This window comes from Procambarus clarkii, chromosome 33 (genome assembly GCF_040958095.1).
Source record: "Procambarus clarkii isolate CNS0578487 chromosome 33, FALCON_Pclarkii_2.0, whole genome shotgun sequence".
In the NCBI taxonomy this organism is placed as follows: domain Eukaryota; kingdom Metazoa; phylum Arthropoda; class Malacostraca; order Decapoda; family Cambaridae; genus Procambarus; species Procambarus clarkii.
Window position 1 is genome coordinate 7,636,601 of NC_091182.1, and position 11,309 is coordinate 7,647,909.

The 11,309-nt window shown below is 43.9% G+C and overlaps 1 pseudogene; it reads right to left on the reverse strand.

Annotated features, from left to right (window-relative positions):
- Positions 1-6,574: 6,574 nt before the first annotated feature.
- On the reverse strand, positions 6,575-7,274 carry LOC138370660 (tRNA (guanine-N(7)-)-methyltransferase-like; annotated as a pseudogene).
- Positions 7,275-11,309: the final 4,035 nt, after the last annotated feature.

Consider the following 11,309-nt stretch of genomic DNA (forward strand, 5'->3'; position numbering starts at 1 on the left):
ATGGTGGGTTATATTTGTGAGATGGTATCCATACACGAGATTCTGAACCCTTTATTCTGCGACTATTTATAAGTGCAATTATGAAGCTCTTACTGTCGATCATGCTGGAAAAGTTTTGAAGAGCAGACTTTGAAACACAATTGTCACCACCTCCTGTGACTTTATATATACTGAGAGCTAGTTGTAGTGCAGCAGCAGTTTGTACAGAGGTCAGCCAGTTGTTTAACCTGGCACTTACTGTGTGGAAGTGTTGTTCCTGTACCTGCATACTGCTGCAGTCCGTCCTGTAGATGATTGGACTGGGTCATCGGTGTAGACAGTACTCATGGGATCTTAAAAGTTATGACGAGAGGCAATTATATAAAGTGTGACAGCTTTGGAAAGAGCAGATTCTCGTTACCTTTCTTAGTGGCAGGTGTATATGGTACTTGAATTGTGGGAACAGATGAAGAGGAATATCAGTTGCAGGTATATTGCATTTAAAAGGAATGTTCAGTTTGATTAGATTGTTGGGATTTTACTCGGTAATTTATCATACAAGGAGTGAGTTGGTATGTTGCACCACTTAATACGGTGTTAACGGTACAGAATAACTTGTCTCCGAGCAAGGCTGGAGATGTAGGGTCTCGTGACTTTAAGGGAAAAGGTTGTGAGTTGACTTGTATGATTCTCTAGTATAGTTGGAAGCTTCAGTTCTTCCCTCAAGTTAATGATTCATGTGCATCTTGGGGTACCAAGAATTACCCTCATGGCTTCATTATGTATTACTTCCAATTTGTGCAAACAGGCGAGGAAGATAAATGCAATCAACTAACAAACGTGTTGAATAGTCTACCATATTTAACATTAATACCAATTTTCATACCAGAAAGTATGTTCAGTGATTTGTCTTTTAACCTAAGATGGTCGTTTACATTGTCACTGATACCTACTCAAAGGTATTTGTGCTGCCTATATTTGTTTTGGTTGTTGACTTTGGAGCTTGAGGGACATGGATTCATTTTAGGAAAAAAGAGCGATGGATTAAATTATATACAAAACTGAATTCGATGCTTTTAGCAGCGAGTGAATCGCGTAGAGCTTGCAGTCTCGTTTGGGTATTCGAAACAATACAAATGTCAGACATAACAGATGACAGCTTTATCAGCTAGTGTGGGAATATAAGTTTATTTGGCGTTTTAGCACATTGAACAATGATGGGCTAAGCACGCCTCCTTTCGACGAACTTGACTCAAATGGTTCAGAATGTTTACTTTTGAGCCCCCTTGAAAGAACTGAGGCAGTTGTGATACAAGGGTACCCCTTGAGGTATGTCAAGTATAACATTATCTCCAAAAGAGGTTAATTATTCTAAGATATTTCCCCTTTTTGATGAATCAAAAGCAGTTGGGAGGTCAATAAATGTCGCCCGAGAACATGGTCCCTGTCAAATAAAATATTCAGTAAAGCAAGTCTGAATGCTTCTTCCAGCAAGGAAACCATACAGACTAGGGGCAAGTTGGAGTCTAATTTGAATCATTCGCCTGTCGTGTATAATGTTTTCAAGTACTTTAAACTTACAGGATGTCAGAGATGGGTCTGAAGGCACCAAGAAATCACATTAATGTGATGTATCAATGAGAAAATTAGGTGCTTGTGAGCAGGATTCGAACCCCGGCTCTGGGTAATCAAAGACATTCCAGGTTGCAATTTATTTGACCATGTGGTGGTGCAATTGTCTAATATCTTTGATTGGAAGTCCCCCGAGTATCGCTTCGACTCTAACTCTCGACTCTCATTAATTTTCTGATGTGGGCCTGAATTGTTGTTAATTTGGCTTGGGTATTATGAGCCAGTGTCCAACTCTCAGGTAAGATACTATGCCCCGGACTAAAATTAAATAATAACAGCAGAGGACCATTGTAGGGGTTATTGAGGATGTAAAGGATGCCTCCCGTCCTGGGTTCCAAATTTGCAAAGCAATACCGAAGATTTAAAACGTGGTTAAGTCGTGCTGCAATGATGATGCATGCAACATTAAAAAGGTGAAATTATAGGAAACCAAATGTTTTTGGTTAGATGCAAGATGTTACTGTATCGAGAAAGGGAAACTAATAGCTGTTCTGTCCATTAGTCCAGTCATTATATTAACTATTCAAGAGTTCCCAAGAGTTCATACTACACGCTCCAGTTCAACACCCTGTAACCTCGATGATTGATCACCAAGGTACCACAAAAACAAGGCATTGTACCTGATCAGCTACCAGTAAACTCGAGAGACTAATACTTTTCACCGCCACCATCCATTCTAGTAAACCTATGTAATACAAGGAATGGAACTTGTTTGTACAACACAATATCAGAAATGTTTATGTATCAACTGTAAGTTTGTACTCGTATATAATCACGCCTTCAAGTCCATAAGCATCCGAGAACTCTTCCCCCTCCCCTTCCAACCTGCAACCTATCATAGGAAACCCAAGATCCCGGGATCGGAATTAAAGCCAATTTACAGCAACAAATTAATGATTTATGTTTACTATTAGGTCTTCACTTAAATGGGTAATACAATTAAACTATATCATAACATGTTCAGTATCAACATGAATACACAAATGTAAATCACCATACAGGAAATTGACAGTTCTACGGCTGACTGCCCCTGAAAATCACACAACACCTAAGTTGGAAAACACACTATACGTCACCTCACAAGCTCACTCACCCAAGACTGAGCCAAAGTTTGATAGAGAGGGGAGGGGGTGGGATGGTTACAGTTGAGTTCCCCACCCGGCCTGTGGAAGCCTGGCCTGGCTGTGGGACTCACGACCAGCGATCTCCACTACTGTTCTGCTCAACATTCAATTTTGTCTCCTCTCAAAAGTACACTTCCATGGGTATTTGGGGGGGATCCTGGAGCTAAGCCCTGCCTACCCGGTAAGATAGCCTCAGGCTCTCTCCCTAAAACAATAGGTAGCTGCTTGTCTGAAGGGGACACCCCAGCCAGCCGTCTGCAATTATCGGCTTAGCAAAAGGCAAGGTCAACTTGTAGTCATTACTTCTAAAGGGTGAGATCCCTTAATTACTAAGATCAGACAGCCTGGCGCCCTCAACTATCCTGTCTCGTTGTATGTGAATATTACTAAAACACATTTATAGTGGTACACAACAATATAAAATAGTAGGGTAAGAAGGGCATAAGTGACGAACGAAGTAAAAAAACTTTCAAAACCAAAATGTTTGTTTTATCAATGTTTTATAGTGTTTTAAAATATTTCGTCGCATTAGGTAGTGTAAGTATAGTTTTTCAACTGTAATTATCATTGCAACATGCCTGGGAATGAGGGGAAGGGAGGAAATTCGAAGAGAATTCCAAATGTTTTTAATAGATTCATACAGTTGATCATTTCATATACTGTAACAAAGAATTAGCGTGAGAGATACAGCAAACATTAGACTTTAATTTCGGGAGGAGAAAAGTTTAGGGAAGAGTTTCAAATTGGTTAAGTCGGTTTCAATGAGGTTATCTTGGTCATCTTGAGACGATTTCGGGGTTTAGTGTCCCTGCGGCCCGGTTCTCGACCAAGCCCCCTTTTTGTTACACACACCCATGAAGCACCCCTTAGCAGCTGTCTGTTAGGTACCTATTTATTGCTAGGTGAACAGGGTCATCAGGGTGAAAGACACTACCCAGTTGTTTCCGCCTCCGCCGGGGATTGAATTCGGAACATTAGGACTAGGAATAACGAAAGCTGTCCACTCAGCCGTCAGGCCCCTTTGCAGCAATTAAGCAAATAAGGATTCACAGAGGAAAAAAAACATTTTTCAAGGTCGCTTCAAGGAACATTTAAAGTAGATTGTGTGAAGCCATTAAGGTTTAGAGTGAGGAGATAAGCATTACCAGGTTAGTGTCAGCATGAAGGAAGGTTTAGGGGGTGTGAGATACAATACCTGTTAGCAATGATTACTTCCCGTACAAGAGTAACACCCAGTCGTGACTGTCTGCCCTTCCGTTCGTCGGCTGGCAGTCCCGACTGTCTGCCCTTCCGTTCGTCGGCTGGCCGTCCCGAGTGTTTCCCCCCCCCCCTCCCCGCCTCCTCCCACTACACATTTAACGTGTAAATAATGTCGATGCATCACTAACTGTCCTGACCTAACCTAAATAGTCTTATTGTGTACAAGAGCGAATTGTGTGATGTAAACCCCATCATCCCTCGGTGCCCCCTGTTAAAGCTCCATTCATCTACCAGTTAACCACCATCTTGTTAATCCACCATTCGTCTACCAGTGAACCATCGCCCTGTTAATCCACCATTCATCTACCAGTGAACCATCGTCCTGTTAATCCACCATTCATCTAACGGGTCACACCGTTGTCCACCGCCTACCAGCTCCTCCATCTACCAGTGACCTATAGTGCTAGTCCCAATGTTTTTTTGTTTTTTAATTAGTTGAGAATCTTGCATTAACGAACCAACCCAACCTAACCTGCAAGGTTGTGTTGGATCGTTAATCAACCTAACATAACTGACGTGTTCGTCATCCAGTGTATTAAGCATAATGCATTATGCTGCGATTGATCTGTATATCAGAGGCACATAACAATACAACTGGATGGGTACTCAACCCTCTCAAGGGAAATCTTTCCTTATCCCTTTGACCTGCCTCACCAATATGGCTACTCTCTCCCCAAATTTCAAAGATTTAGACACGTTCCAATCAAGATAATTGTTCTTTGTTATGCATAGTTGATACATTAAATAATCTCTACAAAGTGTTGAAAAGTGAGTTGTTAAATAAGATATTTCCGCTATACTTACCCACTCACCTGAGGACACCTCGCCTAGTGCTGGACACGCCAGGGATGGTCAGGTAATCTTCGTCTCCAAGACTCGGCCTTCACCTGTTCTGGCACTGACAGGCTAATCGCTGTGGACATGGACACGTCAGTGGAAGACAATTCAACACACAAATAGTAAGTTCGTGAAAATCAAATCCACATCCAGGTGTCCTTATTTACACAAGATGGTGGCTGTGACCACACCCAGGTGACCTTATTTACACAAGACGGTGGCTGTGATCACACCCAGGTGACCTTATTTACACAAGATGGTGGCTGTGATCACACCCAGGTGACCTTATTTACACAAGACGGTGGCTGTGATCACACCCAGGTGACCTTATTTACACAAGATGGTGGCTGTGATCACACCCAGGTGACCTTATTTACACAAGACGGTGGCTGTGATCACACCCAGGTGACCTTATTTACACAAGACGGTGGCTGTGATCACACCCAGGTGACCTTGTTTACACAAGATGGTGGCTGTGACCACACCCAGGTGTCCTTATTTACACAAGATGGTGGCTGTGACCACACCCAGGTGACCTTGTTTACACAAGACGGTGGCTGTGACCACACCCAGGTGACCTTATTTACACAAGATGGTGGCTGTGACCACACCCAGGTGTCCTTATTTACACAAGATGGTGGCTGTGACCACACCCAGGTGACCTTATTTACACAAGATGGCGGCTGTGACCACACCCAGGTGACCTTATTTACACAAGATGGTGGCTGTGACCACACCCAGGTGACCTTATTTACACAAGATGGTGGCTGTGATCACACCCAGGTGACCTTATTTACACAAGACGGTGGCTGTGACCACACCCAGGTGACCTTGTTTACACAAGATGGTGGCTGTGACCACACCCAGGTGACCTTATTTACACAAGATGGTGGCTGTGACCACACCCAGGTGACCTTATTTACACAAGATGGCGGCTGTGACCACACCCAGGTGACCTTATTTACACAAGATGGTGGCTGTGACCACAGATGGGTGACCACTGCGGTCAAGCACTTACAGCTGCCTGAGGTTCAGGAACCACCAGGAGGATGATGGTAACGTTTGTACCTGTAGTACTGAGGCGTGAAGCTGCTAGAGATTGTTGGTGGTGTACACAGTTGGGGACATGTGTACCTGTAGTACTGGGGCGTGAAGCTGCTAGAGATTGTTGGTGGTGTACACAGTGGGGGGACATGTGTACCTGTAGTACTGGGGCGTGAAGCTGCTAGAAATTGTTGGTGGTGTACACAGTGGGGGGACATGTGCACCTGTAGTACTGGGGCGTGAAGCTGCTAGAGATTGTTGGTGGTGTACACAGTGGGGGACATGTGTACCTGTAGTACTGGAGCGTGAAGCTGCAAGAGATTGTTGGTAGTGTACACAGTAGTGGACATGTGTAAGAATGTTACTTGGCTGCCCTCGCTACTCTTCTCTTGAGGTTATCTTGATATGATTTTTGGGCTTAGCGTCCCCGCGGCCCGGTCCTCGACCAGGCCTCCCTTTTGTTACACACCCCCCAGGAAGCGGCACACAGCAGCTGTCTACCTCCCAGGTACCTATTTACTGCTAGGTAACAGGGGACATCAGAGTGAAAAACTTTTTGCCCTTATGTCTCCGCCGCCCCCGGGGATCGAACCCGGAACCTCAGGACTACGAATCCGAAGCGCTGTCCACTCAGCTGTCAGGCGCCCACTCGCCTGTCGTCTGATACAGTTTGTTACTGTACACACACTTCCAAAATGCTAAGTTGTCCTGGACCTGACATGCTGCGACAAAACAGCCAGGAACTTGTCTCCACTATTGCGGGATACCTTCTGACCCTCCTCGGTGCTCTCAAATAGGCACTGTGCCACTGGATCATTAGCCAAATTATTCTCATCCACACGAATAAATAAAGGATGTTCTGTAAAAGGATGAACCATCCACTCATGAAGGTCCTTCACATCCGTCAGTGTACACAAGGCCCCCGTTCACGCAGAACGTAACCATATTCTGCCAGGAGTGATGCATTGATAATTCTCCATTTGTGCTTGGCTCTTTTGAAGTGTGCATGACGAAACAGGAACATTTTGCTTAAATGGCCTTTCTGAAAGAAATTTGGAAGGTACTTCATTGCATTAGTACGAATACAAGCTACATTTTGATATCCCCCAGGCACATCCTTCTTATCTCTCAAGCCATGAATGCGGTCAACAAAGTCTGGCACCTTCACCCGTATTTCCATGCTTAACATAAGCGTGTCAGGAAAAATCTGGGCAAGGACAACCAACACTCCTCCATAGCCACACACAATGTCAGCAAATTCCACCTTCTTGGTACATCTCCAGATAAGTACTTGGGGAAAGTATGGACTCCGGTCCATTGTAATTCCAATTCCAGTCCGGGAATTGGGTTGAAGTGAGCACACTGTCGATAATTTTTCTTCTGTGGTCATTTAGGCATTTTTAGTGAATTACTGGAGAGCTTGGCAAGGGAGAATAGGTTGTCTCTGGAGGCCTTTTTCTCTCCATTATTTGAGCATTGTTGTTGGTTGTGGGGGCGAAGAGCACACGTGGCCATGTGAGCACCGAGCACCGTAGTCCGGCTCACCACTCACAACACTCAAACCCAACACGATGGCTGCAGTTGCTCATCACATAGCGCTCATGTGAAGGAATGCTCATCACATAGCGCTCATGTCGAGGAATGTTCATCACTTGGCGGTGTTAGCATGAACAGGAACCTCTTGAGCTCTCCGAGGTTATGACGACGGGATCGTCTGCTGGATGAGGTCTTCTTGTAGACAATCACTACATAGCATCTGTTGGACTTAATGTTCTTGTATTAAATGTTCTCAGACGAAACATTTTGGGTTCGCAGCAATCTCCAGTGATAAGAGGAAGTGAACTTGCACAGCTGTTGATGTAACATGTTGACTGCATGTGTGTCGGGCCGCCGGGATTGCGTGGGGGCCCGGAGTGCGTGCCGCCGGAAGTGCGTGATGTTCTAGAATCTTTAATAATTGGGAGGGATCATGGATGTTTGGTATGTGTCAAGGCCAAGACGCTAATAAAAGTATACCATAACTTGGTCTATCCATTAAGAATTGAGTGCAGCTATAATACAAATTACGAGTAGTGAAGCATCAGGCGAGAGATAGAGGTAACTAAGAACTATAGGCTGTGGCTAAAGCTCATAATGACCTACATTACTAGGATGAGCCTATCACAAGCCGTGAGACTCGCCACTGGTACAGCAGAGGACACACACGGGTTTGTTCTAAGGAAAACTTCAGACTTTGAGCAGTTATGAGATCAAATCCTCGCTGTTTTGTGAGGAACAACCAATTAGTACCCAAACTCTGATCATATCTTGTTTGGAACGAACGTTGAAGATTTCGTCTGCAATTCTTTTATTAATACAGTTGTTGACTATTTGCTGTTTGCACCTTATGCAGGAGACCCACAGTTACCACAGTGGTCTGGTAGCTCAGCTCCCATGACCTGTTATTGTGTGAGGGCATTACCACTGACCAGGTCACTTAGTCATACCCTGAAGGGCGAGGCAATACCCTGTGGGTAGTGCCACAAAGGGGCATTTTACAGGGTGCACTGAGCTTGCCTGTGAAAGGTAGACCAAACAGCTCAATTAGGTGTTAGGTATCCCTGATTACAATATTAAAATCACTTTAGACCTCCGTTGGAGTGAAATAAATTTCTCCTGACCTACGAGTGACTTGGAGATTAGGGAGGGCAGTGAATCTGCCCTCACTATGGGGAAACGACATGGAGAAGTTCAGGAGAAAGGGGAAATTGAAGCCTTTTCCTGACAACGAGGGACAGTGCACCGAGGAACAGCAAGTAGAGAAGGAAACTGCTATCAAGGCTACACAAAGTATTTCTACCAGCAAGACACCAGATATAATGAACCTAGAGAGGATAACACCAGTCATACACCATCCACTGTCAGACTCGGCACATTTTCCCAAATTCAAGATAATGCACAGCCAACTTTCCTATAACATATGGAGTAGTAACGGCAATGGAAGAGGCACCCAGAGCTCAAAATTCCCATCTCAGTCAACCTAAAAGGATAAATTATAATGACACAACCAGACCAAAAGACTGCAATTTATCTAGAAATGGTAATATTCCTGCAAGGAAAATCTGTGTGCTTGCTCAAGCTGGACCCTTCAGAAAGATGCGCACGAGTGTTGCTGTTGGGATACCCAGTCGACGTAACACTAGATCCAATACTAAAACACAAGCAAATCTTGAATGCAGAATGATGGCTAACAAAAATATACAAAAGCAGCTACACGTCAGGTTCTTGTGACCGTCATGGGATATGTGCCAGAAACATTGTCATGGAAGTTGGAGAATGTACAGAGACCATACGTCTCGGAACCCCTGCGCGGCTTCAGATGTCAGAAATACGGCCTCCATCAAACACGCTGCACCGAGGAGGAGAGATGCGGAGTGTACAGCCTGAGGCATCCAAGCAAAGACATTATAGCAAAGCACAAGGCAACCCAGACCACAGCAGACAAATGTCCAAGTTATGGCGGCAAACATCGTGCATGGAGAACAACCTGAGCCACACGGAAAGAAAAGGTACAGACAGCCGAGGTCAGGATAATCAGACCAGCACTACATACTCAAACACCAACGTCTGGAACACTCGTGCACAGCCACGACAAAAACGTGTACTCGGAACACAATTTCCCCAACTCAACTCCAAATAGAATAATAAACAAAAACACTGCAGAAATACATGGTAACAAAATACAATTAGCAGCCGATGATTCACAATAACGGGAATGAAGTATTTTGACCAATCCACACACTACATAATGAAGGGACGACGACACTTCGGTCTATTCTGGATCATTCTCAAGTCGATTAAGACAATCGACTTGAGAATGATCCAAAACGGACCGAAACGTCTTCGTCCCTTCATTTTCTAGTGTGGATTGGTCAAAATACAATTACTTTGAGTCAACACAAGACTTACAGTTTTACAGAGGTCCAGCTGAGAAACATCGTGAAGATCATGGCTAAAGACCATTATTAAGTGCTTACAGATAACGCAGACTCTACCAACAAGACTCGATAAATCACGTGTAATAAGACACGATCGTGCATTAGACTACAGTTACATAAGCAACAGTATGAGAAAAGACGGAGCACAAGAGGACAAACATGACATGGACAAACTACCAATAAGAGTCTGGTAGTAAAGACATCAGACCATAACGATCCACAAAAGCAGCTGCAGGAAGCAGTAGCCACTCAGAATCAATGATATCTTGTAATTCAAGAGAGACAGACATGAACAATCGATGCAGTTTGATATGTAGCAACAACGAAATACTGGATGACAGAGATGCATTCAGACAACACCAGAAACCGGCATAAATAATCAATGCAGAATCAATTTCTGTTGGTGTTACCTGTCTTAGTAGAACTTATCTATGGAATCGACTTCCATATTCTCCCCTTCGCTAGTAGACATTGCGAATCGGACTGCATTGATTATATAATAATTATAATTATTTTGTAGACATTGACTCTTAGGCACAGGCGCACATGCTTTAGTAAAGCTGTAAGGCAAAGTGCGAGGCAACACTTGTATGAGAGTGGAACTCTTCGAGGAGTCCTCCTCTGCCATGGTCCTTTTGCCATCCTAACTTTCGCCTTAGTCATGAGAAACCCTGCATCTCCTGCATTACCCTGACATTATTCAGTGTTAACACCCTAATGACGGGTGCCAACTTACAGACTCACGCCTTTTGTGATTAATGGCTGAGCATAAATGCCTACAATCTCATCAAACTCGACATTCCTTTTACATTCAATCTACTTGTCTCCGATATTCCTCTTCATCTGTACCTCACCATTCTGGTGTCATACACACCAGTCACCAAGAAGGGTAATGCGAAACTTGCTCTTCTCAAAAAAGTTACACTTGAAACAATTGCCTCCTTCATAAACTTAAGATCTCACGAGCACTGTCTACCCCGACGGTACTGTCCAATCTTCTACTGGACGGATTGCCGCAGCATAAATGTTTTATAGAAATAACACATGCACACAGACTGTCGGTGTCGGTTAAACAACTGGCTGTACTCCACACAAGTAGAACTAGCAGCACTTGAACTAGCTACCAGTACATTAAAAAACATTGGAGGAAGAAAAATATTTAGTGATTCAAAGTCTGGTCTTCCAGCAATCAAAAACTTCTGGAAGGTCGACGGCAAGAGCCTCATACTACCACTTTTAAATGACCTAATCGCTGCACAGAGTAAAGGGTTTCGAATCTACTTTGCATGGATACCACCACACAAATATAAGCCATCATAATGCACACATAAATATAAGCCATCATAATGACATAGCAGCCAAAATAGCGTGTAACAAAGATAAGTTAAATTAGACCTGGGTATCCCCATCTCTGCTGTCAAAACTATATTGTTCCAAACACTCGGGTCTGATAGGA